This window comes from Somniosus microcephalus, chromosome 27 (genome assembly GCF_052327205.1).
Source record: "Somniosus microcephalus isolate GS21.2 chromosome 27, FLI_Smic_1.0, whole genome shotgun sequence".
Taxonomy (NCBI): domain Eukaryota; kingdom Metazoa; phylum Chordata; class Chondrichthyes; order Squaliformes; family Somniosidae; genus Somniosus; species Somniosus microcephalus.
Genome location: NC_141013.1, coordinates 5159846 through 5172922, shown reverse-complemented (window position 1 = coordinate 5172922; position 13077 = coordinate 5159846). Strand labels below are relative to the sequence as shown.

Below are 13077 nucleotides of genomic sequence, written 5' to 3'. Positions count from 1 at the left end.
CTCATCATGCTCAGTTCTCGTGGTTCCCCATACTATGATGTCATCCATTGATGTATCAACTCCCTCCAGGTGCTCATAGATCATATGGATAGTTTTGTGATACACTTCAGGAGCTGAGGCAATGCCAAATGGTAACCTTAGGAATCTGTATCTGCCAAATGGACCGTTGAACGTGCACAGTCTTGAACTTGCGTTGTCCAATTTCATCTGCCAAAATCCTGATGATGCATCTAACTTGCTGAAATACTTTGCATTTGCAAACTGTGACATGATTTCCTCACGTGTAGGAAGCTTGAAGTGCTCTCTCTTTATTGCTCTGTTTAGATCTCTTGGATCCAGGCAAATTCTGAGCTTTCCATTCTTTTTGTCCACAACGACGAGGGAACTCACCCACTCAGTTGGCTCATCTATCTTCTGAATCACGTTCAGGCTTTCCATCCTGTCCAACTCTGCCTTAAGTTGCTTTTGAAGAGCAAACGGAACTTTTCTGCATGGATGTATGACCGTTGGCATACTTTTATCTACCCTGATCGTGTGTTCTCCTGGAAGGCAGCCTAGACCCTTAAATAGGTCGTTGTACTCTTTCATGAGTTCATCATAGACTGTCTCTCCTTCGCTTTCCACAACGAGGACTCTCTTTACCAGGTTCAGTCTCTCACAGGCTATTAAACCTAGTATGGCCTGCACATCCTTTGGCACCACGATTAATGCTAGCGTGTGCTCTCTGTCCTTGTGTGTCACTTTGACAATGCATCTTCCTTTCACTGGTATATCAGTACCTGAGTATCCTGTCACTTTCACTTTTATTCCATGTATCTTTGGTCTGGGTCTAATTTTCTTAAAATCAGTCTCTGATATCACATTAACTTGTGCTCCAGTATCCAATTTAAATGGAATGTGTATGTCATTCACTTTTAGTGTCAACATCCAGTCTCTTTTTTCTTCTTTGTTTTCAGACACAACATCTACATTGAACTCCTCTATCTCGCTTTCATCTACTGCATGGACCTTGCTTTGTTGCGCTTGGTTCTTGCAGCAACGGGCATAATGGTTGTTTTTGTTGCAACTATTGCATGTTTTACCATATGCTGGACACTTTCTTGGTGTATGCTGTGTACCGCATCGACTACATGGCTTTCGATTGCCCCTTTCATTTTTGTTCGCTGGCCACGCCTCTTTTTTCACATTGGCGCTCTTTTTGTTAAATGGTTTGTATCCGTTCTTTCTCACTGCATCCACGTTGCAGCTACTGTCACTGAACAGCTCCTTTGCCTGCAACTTCACAGTCTCTGTAGCCCTACATAGTGCTATGGCTTTTCCCAGGTCTAGATTTTGCTCTCTTAGCAGTCTTTCCCTTAGACCATTATCTGGAATACCACACACCAGTCTGTCTTTTATCAGCGAGTCTGTCAGTCCCCAAATTCACATGTTTTGCTTCGGTTTCTCAGTTCAGTCACATACTGATCAATAGTCTCACCTGTTTTCTGTACACATGTGAAAAATCTGTGCCTCTCAAACGTCACGTTATGTTTAGGTATGCAGTAGGCCTCAAACTGTTCCATTATTTTATCTAGCTTCATTTTGTATCCATCAGCAGCGAATGTGAAGTTATTATACACCTCCAGCGCTTCATCACCCACGACATGTAAGAACATTGACGATTTCATTTTATCACTTTTCTCGTCAGCTCCGATTGCCGCTAAATACAACTCTACACGTTGTTTGAATCTCCTCCAATTTTCAGCCACATTACCTGTCAACTGAAGCTTCGCCGGTGGGTGTAAACCTTCCATTTTTTTACTTTGTTAGCTATTCTCTAATGGTAAGTAACGATGTTCTCTTTTGGCTTGCTAATATGTGGAGAGCTGATTTAACTTCAGATTTTTCCTCTTCATCTCTTTCAATCCCTGTTCTGACACCGTGTATTGATTTCTTTGTGGGTTCAATGACGAGACATTTATGAAAGAGAATGTCTTTTTATCTAAAGTTTGTTCAACTCTGGTTAACAGCCTTACAGGAGACACCATGCTAGAAAGCCATCTAAAACGAAACTAAAACTAAACTGCTTGTCTCTGTCACATGCCCTCTGCTGGTCAGGGATAAGTAATCAATCAGGCAAATATGCTGGTAAGACATGATAATCAAACAGGCAAATAACATCACTATTTGCTGATATCATTACACCTGCTACCTTCAGGGATCTGTGGACATGCACTCCAAGGTCCCTCTGATCTTCTGCACTTCTCAGTGTCCTACCATTTATAGTGTATTCCCTTGCCTTGTTAGCCCTCCCCACATGCATTACCTTACACTTCTCCAGATTGAATTCCATTTGCCACCGTTCTGCCCACCAGACCAGTCCATACTTCCTACATTGAAGTCCAAATCATTGGTATATGCCACAAAGAGCAAAGGACCCAGTACTGAGCCCTGCGGATCCCCACTGGAAACAGCCTTCCAGTCACAAAAATACCCTTCGACCATTACCCTTTGTTTCCTGCCTCTGAGCCAATTTTGGATCCAACTTGCCACTTTGCCTTGGATCCCATGGGCTTTTACTTTCGTGACCAGTCTGCCATTTGGGACCTTATCAAAAGCCTTGCTAAAATCCATAGACTACATCAAACACACTACCCTCCTTGTTACCTCCCTTAACAAAACACTAACTCATAATAAATAAGCTGCATTGGACTAACTCAGCACAAACTAGGCAAAGCAGATTCAATAGTAACTTTCAAAAGATAACTGGATAAATATTTAGAGACAAAAATTACAGGGCTATGGGGAAAGAGCAGCGGAATGGGACTAATTGAATAGTGCTGCCAAAGAGCCGGCATAGGTACAATGGGCTAAATGGTCTCCTTCGGTACTACACACTGGCACAAACCTATTGTTGTAAATTTTATGTAATTCTATATGCAACCCTAACACTGAGTAAACCAGTAGCTACCTCAGTACAAACAAGCTAAAACAAAAAACTCAACTGAATTTACCAATTTGCATATTGAAGAACTGAACATGGTGGCTGTTCATGGTTCCAACACCATCAAGTTTGTGGATGATACCACGGTAGTAGGCCAGATCACCAACAACAATGAGTCAGCCTACAGGGAGGAGGTCCAGCATCTCGTGAAGTGGTGCGCCGATAACAACCTGGCCCTTAACATCAAGAAAACCAAAGAAATCATTGTGGACTTCAGGAAGTCTAAAAGCGGAAGTCACACCCCCATCCACATCAATGGGGCTGTGGTGGAAAGGGTGGACAGCTTTAAGTTCCTCGGAGTCCACATCACGGAAGACCTCTCCTGGTCCCTCAATACCTCCTCTCTGGTGAAGAAGGCCCAGCAGTGCCTATATTTCCTAAAGAGGCTGAAGGGATGTAACCTGTCACCCCTGATCCTCTCTAACTTTTACCGCTGCAGAATAGAGAGCATCCTGACGAACTGTATCACAGTATGGTATGGCAGCTGTAGCTACTATGACCGGAAAGCCCTGCAGCGGGTAGTCAAAACTGCCCAACGCATTACCGGCACCCGGCTACCGACCATAGAGCACATATACCAGAAACGCTGTTTACGGAGGTCACGGTCCATCATCAAAGACCCTACCCACCCCAGCCACAGTCTGTTTGCCCTCCTGCCATCTGGGAGACGCTACAGATGCATTCGCACCCGAACGACCAGATTTAGGAACAGCTTCTTTCCCAGGGCTGTCATCCTACTGAACTCCACAAATAAACTCTAAAGCCTGCACATCTGCCAATGCACTTTATTATGGTTATGTTTATTTATATGTTAATTAATGTATTACAAGCCAAATGTATGTTGAATGTTTAAATGTCTTAATCTAAATGTACACTCTCGGGAGCCGCAAGCTCCTGTGCACTAACAATGACAATAAAGTTGATTATTATCATTCTTTCAGCATTTAGACAGCCCCACAAAAAGCAGGGCCTCAAAAAATTACTTCAAACTCTGAATGCTCCTCTCCACGGAAATCTTTAGTAAAAGGCGAAAGATTTATACGATCTGAAGAGAAACCAGAGTGTATTGAATGACTAGACTCAGCTCCTCACACCCAGGCAGTGACACGCCTCTTTAAGGTTGTACTGAGCTGTTGGAACTGATATCCAGAGAAATCATCTCACCGCAGATCAGGAAAAGTAACTTAAATCTTCACCCTCTGTGAAAACCACTGTCAAGACAAGGAAGATTATTTTGCTTTTTTTTTTGGCCAAGAACTATGCACAGCATTATGGGTATGTAAATGAGCTCTGAGCTGCACGTGGGCTGGTCTTACTGCAACAGGTTCGATTCTTAAAATAGTCACTAATAAATCTAATAAGGATTTCAGGAGAAACTTCTTTACCCAGAAAGTGGTGAGAACGGGAACTCGCTGCCACAGGGAGTGGTTGAGGTGAATAGTACAGATGCATTTAAGGTGAACCTGGATAAACCTGGATGAGTGCAGCTCCAACAACACTCACGAAGCTCGACACCATCCAGGACAAAGCAGCCGCTTGATTGTCACCCCATTCACCACCTTAAACATTCACTCCCTCCACCACCGGCGTACCGTGGCTGCAGTGTGTACCATCTACAAGATGCACTGCAGCAACTCGCCAAGGTTTCTTCGGCAGCACCTCCCAAACCCGCGGCCTCTACCCCCTAGAAGGTCAAGGGCAGCAGGTGCATGGGAACACCACCAAGTTCCCCTCCAAGTCACACACCATCCTGACTTGGAAATATATCACCAATCCTTCATCGTCGCTGGGTCAAAATCCTGGAACTCCCTCCCTAACAGCACTGTCAGAGCACCTTCACCACACGGACTGCAGCGGTTCAAGAGGGTGGCTCACCACCACCTTCTCAAGGGCAATTAGGGATGGGCAATAAATGCTGGCCTTGCCAGCGACGCCCACATCCCATAAGCAAATTAAAAAAAACACGAGAGAGAAAGGAATCAAGGGTTATGCTGATGGAGTGAGATGAAGTAGGGGTGGGAGGAGGCTCGTGTGGAGCATAAACACTGGTACGGACCAGGCCGGTTTCTGTGCTGTACACTCGATGTAATTGTATGAATTGGAACCAATGTGCTGCAGGAAAAATATGTATTTGTACCAACACGTTTGTTGTGTGGTTCTCTCAGTTCATCACCATCGACCTGTATCCACCAGTACTTCACCCTACCCCCTCACTCGGCCAACCATTCCAGCGAATACACTTCACCCTGTGTGTGCTCAGCTCTTTATTATGTACACAGAGAAGACAGCTAGCCTTGTCTCAGGTACTTCATCAAAAACAGTTGAATACAATTACTATCAATGAACTAACTATTTATTACTAACCTTTCAAGTGCACTGCATTATATCCTTTGATCATTGTGGCTAGATTGTAATAATCACTCTTTGCTAAACAAATTCTATAACTCCTTTGTAAATGGAGCCATTTCCATAAATCACAATAGTTTTTATAAATTGCAGCAGTGTCACACATGGGAGTTGAAAGACAGATTCGTGCCTGAGAATTGACAAGAGAGGAATGAAATCTTACTTCAAACAAGCCTTAATTACACACACATTAAGCACTTTAAAAAAAAATGCAAAATCCAGATTATTAGGAGGTTTAAGTAAAGTCTGTTCTGACCTAAATTATTGGTTTAATTGCTGATTTACTACTTGGGTAGTGATGATTTACATCTGTGATTCTTTGCTCTAACAGTAGTGATAAAATGTACACGCACCTCACACAAATAGTTGTGTAGTGAATGTTAACTCCAAGTTAAGAACATAAGAACTAGGAGCAGCCCTTCGAACCTGCTCTGCCATTCAATAAAATCATGGCTGATCTTCGACCTCAACTCCACTTTCCCGCCCGATCCCCATATCCCTTGATTCCCCTAGAGTCCAAAAATCTATCGATCTCAGTCTTGAATATACTCAACGACTGAGCATCCACAGCCCTCTGGGGCAGAGAATTCCAAAGATTCACCACCCTCCGAGTGAAGAGTTAGTTGATTTTAGCGAGGGTGGTGGTAAGGTGGGTGGTACAATTGGTCTGAGCACCCTGGGCGAGGGAGAGTGAATATAAAATCAGCTATAGTGACTGTTTCCGATCAATGAGTCCTGCTGAAAGGTTTACAGGTGTGTGGTCAGTGGCAAGGAATATAGGAGCAGGAGGAGGCCATTCAGCCCCTTGGGCCTGTTCTGCCATTCAATTAGATCACGGCTGATCTGCACCTCAACTCCATCTACCTGCCTTTGCTCCATATCCCTGGATACCCTCACCCAACAACAATCTATCGACTTCAGTCTTGCAAATTTCAATTGACCCCCAGCACCGAGTAAGCTCACCCCCTGCGATACCCCGGGTCTCACTCTCTGCGATACCCCGGGTCTCACTCCCTGCGATACCCCGGGTCTCACTCCGAGATACCCCGAGTCTCACTCCCTGCGATACCCCGGGTCTCACTCCCTGCGATACCCCGGGTCTCACTCCCTGCGATACCCCGGGTCTCACTCCCTGCGATACCCCGGGTCTCACTCCCTGCGATACCCCGGGTCTCACTCCGAGATACCCCGGGTCTCACTCCGAGATACCCCGGGTCTCACTCCCTGCGATACCCCGGGTCTCACTCCCTGCGATACCCCGGGTCTCACTCCCTGCGATACCCCGGGTCTCACTCCCTGCGATACCCCGGGTCTCACTCCCTGCGATACCCCGGGTCTCACTCCCTGCGATACCCCGGGTCTCACTCCGAGATACCCCGGGTCTCACTCCCTGCGATACCCCGGGCCTCACTCCCTGCGATACCCCGGGTCTCACTCCCTGCGATACCCCGGGTCTCACTCCCTGCGATACCCCGGGTCTCACTCCCTGCGATACCCCGGGTCTCACTCCCTGCGATACCCCGGGTCTCACTCCGAGATACCCCGGGTCTCACTCCGAGATACCCCGGGTCTCACTCCCTGCGATACCCCGGGTCTCACTCCCTGCGATACCCCGGGTCTCACTCCCTGCGATACCCCGGGTCTCACTCCCTGCGATACCCCGGGTCTCACTCCGAGGCATCCCGGGTCTCACTCCCTGCGATACCCCGGGTCTCACTCCCTGCGATACCCCAGGTCTCACTCCCTGCAATACCCCATGTTTCACTTCTTGCCTGGTTTTGGACTCAGCAAATTGCACAATGCCTACTGCCAGTAAATTGCTATTCTAAAACATTTCAGAAGCACCTCTACAGTCGAGTGTGACACGTAATTACTGTACTCAACTGAAGGGTGCCACATGGGTACAATTACTGCAGCGCTCATTCCTGACATAAGATTTAAGTCTGCAGTGCAGTAATTAAGCCTCACCTTGGCTCCACAGACATATCTGAGCTTTTTTACAATATTAACACATCAGTACCGCATTTTGCAAAACCCAGTCAAGGTTATTGAAACTTCAGTGTAGAGACACACTATAATTAAACTCAGTCAGCATGAAGTCAGCTTCCAGCCTCCTGAATGTTAAACAGAAGATTAGTCATTCTTAAGAAGCTAATCGCAGCATTGAACTAACAAAATGGGAATAATGAAAACTGTTCTGCTTCAGGGACAGGGTGTAATAAATAAAGGATACAGGATATGATGCTCCCTCTCACTGTTCAAATTTTTCCCATCCCATTCCTGAAAGCACAGCCTTGCTGGAGTTGTTTTACAGATTCTAACAGCCCTTCAGTTCCTCAATCAAGTGATCAAAAGTTTTACACAAGAAGAATGATGTTGTAATGTAGGAAACTTGCCAATTTGCGCACAAGCGCCCACAATCAGCAATGTGATAATGACCAGATCATCTGTTTTTAGTGATGCTGGTTGAGGGATAAATATTGGCCCCAGGACAGCGGGGAGAACTCCCCTGCTCTTCTTCGAAATAGTGCCGCGGGATCTTTTACGTCCACCCGAGAGGGCAGACGGTTTAACGTCTTATCTAAAAGACGGCACCTCCGACAGTGCAGCACTCCCTCAGTATTGCCCTGGGAGTGTCAGCCTGGATTATGTGCTCAAATCTCTGGAGTGGGACTGGAACTCATGACCTTCTGACTCAGAGTCAAGAGTGCTGCCCACTGAGCCACGACTGACACTTGAAAAGCACACTGGAAAAAGGCACTGCTGGTCTTTGTAGAAATGTGCATAGTCACACAATGGTGGCTTCACGATGCCGTTATGTATTCCAACTCAATTTACGACACAGGGTTAAGTGTTTTACAAACACCCCACCTGGAGTGACCGCGTTTAGTTCAGGGCCCCACACCTCAGGAAGGATCCACTGGCCTTGGAGGGGGTGCAGCGCAGATTCACCAGAATACCAGGGCTTAGAGGGTTAAATTACGAGGGTAGGTTGCATAAACCTGGCTTGTGTTCCCTTGAGTATAGAAGATTGAGGGGGTGATATGATCAAGGTGTTTAAAATGTTAAAAAGATACGATAGGGTAGATAGAGAGAAACCATTTCCTCTGGTGGGAATCAAGAACAAGGGGACACAACCTTAAAATTAGAGCCAGGTCATTCAGGGGTGATGTCAGGAAGCACTTCTTCACACAAAGGGTGGTGGAAATCTGGAACACTCTCCCCCAAAAGGCTGTGGATGCTGGCGGTCAATTGAATCTTTGGCACCAAGGGATACTGAGCAAATGCGGGTAAATGGGTTGAGGTACAGATCTGCCATGATCTAACTGAAGGCTCGAGGGGCTAAATGGCCTCCTCCTGATCCTGTGTAACTAGCAGACAAAAACACTGCCAGCCACATTTCCGTAAAGACCAGGGTCACTTTAAACGAGAATTCTGCCATTGACAGTGATATGTGAAAGGTGCATTCAATCTAAAAGCTGGAATTTATACAGGGAACAAAATGATTGATCACAATTTCCTATTCCCTAATGCAAGGTTGTTGTCAAGCTTTCCTGTGCCTGTCACAACTTGAGTTATGGGAGAGACAGCCTGCTTTGTAATCAACTCTATTTGCATTTGTAATTTATTTCTAATTAGCATAATCAATTAATATATTGTCCCTAATAGCACGTACCCAAAGATTCAATATAATTTACAATTAGAGAGAATTCTATTAGCTAATCAGCCTAATTTGCATATACAAATTACATCTAATTAGTATAGCTGTTTATATTATCTGTTTTAGCTCACCTCTTTTGTTGAACCCCAAAAAAAAAAATAAACCCTTAAACAAATAAACCCTTTAAATAACCCGATTAATCAAATTAAAATTTGGCCTCTTAGATCGATTACGCACTCCAGTCCCCGCGGCGCCCACCGGTCACGAAAGTCTGTTTTAGCTCAGTGAATAAGCCTTTCATGAGTTTCACGAGGAGAGGATATGTCTCTCGAATTGTTAATTAAAATGAGAATGTTTTGGCCAATAATACTTCTTTCTTCAATCTCCTTACCGAAGGAAGGATATATTTGCTTTGGAGGTTCACGAGATTGATTTCTGGGTTGAGAGGGTTGACCCGAGGAGAGATTGAGTAGAATCGGTCTCTATTCTTTGGAGTTTAGAAGAACGAGAGGTGATCTCATTGAAATGTATAAAATTCTTAAGGGGGCTTGACAGAGTAGATGCCGAGAGGCTGTTTTCCCCTGGCTGGAGTGTCTTGAACCAGGGGTCACAGTCTAAGGATAAGGGATCGGCCATTTAGGACAGAGATGAGGAAAAATTTCTTCGCTCAGAGGGTCGTGAACCGTTGAAATTCTCTACCCCAGGGGGCTGTGGATGCTCCGTCGAGACTGAGAGCGATAGATTTTTGGACAGTACAGGAATCAGGGTTGAAGATCAGCCATGATATTGAATGGCGGGGCAGGCTCGAGGGGCCGGATGCCCACTCCTGCTCCTAATTCTCATGTTCTTATGTTTCACCACAGACAAAGTAAAGAAGGGCAGCTTGTACATAAAAACCTGCAGCTGATATCTGAAAGTAGCTAAGGGGGTGTTACATTGCAAACTGCGTCTTAGGAAAGCCAGCCAACAGAGCCAGCAAAGGGGGACTTTGGGGGAAAAGTGAGTCTCAAGGAAAGGAAGGAGTAGCTTAGGGTTGGGGAGGGGGGAGGGAGGAGGGGGGGGCTGTCAGTTGAGGTAAGATAAGGGCACAGGCAAACAAATCAGCAGAGGTGGAAGTAATGACGTTGGTAGTGGATATGATATAAAGAATTGCATTTATACAGAACCTCTCACCACCTTGGGACGTCTCAAAGTGCTTCACAGCCAATGGAGAACCTTTTGACGTGTGGTTAATGTTGTAATGTAGGAATCGCGGCAGCCAATTTGCGCACAGCAAGCTCCCACAAACAGCAATGAGATAGATTACCAATTAATCTGTTTCAGTGATGTTAGTTGAGGGATACATGTTGGCCAAGGCACCAGGAGAACTCCCCTGCTCCTCTTAACTAGTGCCAAATCTCTCACTGTCTAAACTATTCCTGTAGTTGGAACCCCTTGATCAGACTCCAACCTTGTAATCCCTCCCAGGTATGCACTTCTCTATATGTAAACCACCTGAGCGCCTTGAATAAATCACAACCTTGTCATTACTCTCTTTGTATCTGGGTATTTCTTTGTTGTTTTCTCATACTACATGTTGCAGCATTTTGTTTTCAGGGGTCTGTGTACTATTCAGCCTTGGGGGGCCGCGTCCAATGTTTAAATCCGTGTTTCCATTAATCTGCAGAGCTCCCCAGTGGCTGATATTAACAGATCTTGGTGTTTTGATTTAGGATGTATCCACCAATGAGTCAAAAGCTTTAAGAACAGCCCTTTCCAAACTTCCACAAAATTCATACTGGACCAACCAAAGTGTAAGAAATATGGGAGCAAATCGAACTGAGCTAACCGGCTGTGAGGGCCGGATTGCCAAGTTTGCATACCCCTAACATGGAGGGGCTTTAATTCCTCTCATTGTGCACTGGTTAAGTCTGCACTGGTTAAGTCATTTATTTTAAACAGGTTAGCCACCGCAGATAACACACAAGAAAGTTTTACCTAAACATGTGGGATTAACTTCCTCTGCACACTATTTTAGCGCACTAGTTAACACGTTCGCATTAAGTTGTTGTCTGCGCTATTTTACAGCAGTCATTAACCTATTCAAAATAAGTGAGTTAAGGAGTCTGTTAAAATGGCATAGACAGGAATTTAACCCATTGTAATTGGGGCACTAAAAATAGCAGAGATAAATTAACCTCTTCTGAGTAAAATCAGAGCATGCACAATTTATTTACTGAATCCTTAACACAATCAATTGAAATCATTCCTCTATTTTAGGGTCAATATATTATTAACAGTCAAATTTCAATGTGTTTGTACTCCAATGATACAGGGCCGTATGGCGGACTCCTGCTCCTATTTTTTCTGTTCTTAGTACACTTTCACCCCACTGGTGTTTAAAGCAGACGTTGAGTACTTGCTGTGTGATTTGCTGCCCCCTGTCTGTGATGTCTAATTTCACGCGTGATGCATCTTTCCCCACTGACAATTGGTGCCTTGTACGGTACCTGCTGCAAAAAGAGGCAGAGGTGCTTGAGAAAGACGCCTTGTGTATCATTGTTTAAAGTATGGATTTTCGATTACCTTCTGGAGGTTTGCATCAGTTTACAGGACATTCGGCGTTTGCCAGTAGATGCGAGAGGAAAGTAACATGCAGCGACATCAGGCCATGCAGTGGCAGACAGAATCCAGCCAATTACCGCCCCATCAGTCTACTCTCAATCATCAGCAAAGTGATGGAAGGTGTCGTCGACAGAGCTGTCAAGTGGCACTTACTCACCAATAACCTGCTCACTGATGCTCAGTTTGGGTGCCGCCAGGACCACTCGGCTCCCGACCTCATTACAGCTTTGGACCAAACGTGGACAAAGGAGCTGAATTCCAGAGGTGAGGTGAGTGACTGCCCTTGATATCAAGGCAGCATTTGACCGAGTGTGGCATCAAGGAGCCCTAGTAAAACTGAAGTCAATGGGAATCGGGGGGGGAAAACTCTCCACTGGCTGGAGTCATACCTAGCACAAAGGAAGATGGTTGTGGTGGTTGGAGGTCAATCATCTCAGCCCCAGGACATCGCTGCAGGAGTTCCTCAGGGCAGTGTCCTAGGCCCAACCATCTTCAGCTGCTTCATCAATGACCTTCCCTCCAACATAAGGTCAGAAGTGGGGATGTTTGCTGATGACGGCACAGTGTTCAGTGCCATTCGCAACTCTTCAGATAATGAAGCAGTCTATGCCTGCATGCAACAAGACCTGGACAACATTCAGGCTTGGGCTGCTAAGTGGCAGGTAACATTTGCTCCAACAAGCGAGAGTCTAACCACTGCTCCTTGACATTCAACGGCATTACCATCGCCGAATCCCCCACCATGAACATCCTGGGGGGTCACCATTGACCAGAAACTTAACTGGACCAATCACAGCGATCAATCTCAATCAATGAGTCTACAACAGACCCAGACATGAGGTGAGGAAAACCCCCAGTGGGGGAGAGCTTTGGGAATCAGAGGTCCAAAGTCACCTGTTCCTCCCGAGCACGTTGCACTCCCCACACGTCACCTCTCAAATTACTCATATACTGTGTCCCAAAATGTTATTTTCTGAATGAAATATATCCAATTTGAATTTGAATGAATCAACATTAACTGCTTCCGACTCCCTAGGGAGCCTGTTCCGTAGATTGATCATTCGCTCCCTGATATACTGTTTCCGCAGATTAGTTTTGCATATCTCCCCCGTCTGTGTCCTCTGGTTCTACTGTTCTGGACACGTTGAAACAGCTCGTCATGGTCGACATTATCTAGTTCCTTTAGAATCCTAAAAACAGCAATCATATCACATCACCACTCAACCTTCTCATTTCCAGTGAGAAAATGCCCAATTTGCATAATCATTCCTCATAATCCAATCCCTCCATCCCCTCAATCATTCTGGTTGTTCTCTTCTGTATCCTATTAATAGCTGCAATATTCTTTTAGGACTGTGGTGACCAGAACTGTACATGGTATACTAAGTGTGGTCGCACCAATGATTTATAAAGTGACAGGATT

At 45.4% G+C, this 13077-nt stretch overlaps 1 protein-coding gene and 1 non-coding gene across 2 annotated transcripts in view; both read right to left on the bottom strand.

Annotated features, from left to right (window-relative positions):
* The window catches only part of morf4l1 (mortality factor 4 like 1), a 215451-nt gene that overhangs the window by 130758 nt on the left and 71616 nt on the right, over window positions 1-13077 (bottom strand). The gene's annotated exons all lie outside the window — the stretch shown is intronic.
* Window positions 3934-4048, bottom strand: LOC147099910 (U5 spliceosomal RNA). The gene has a single exon (XR_015073868.1). It is a non-coding gene; the product is annotated as a U5 spliceosomal RNA (small nuclear RNA).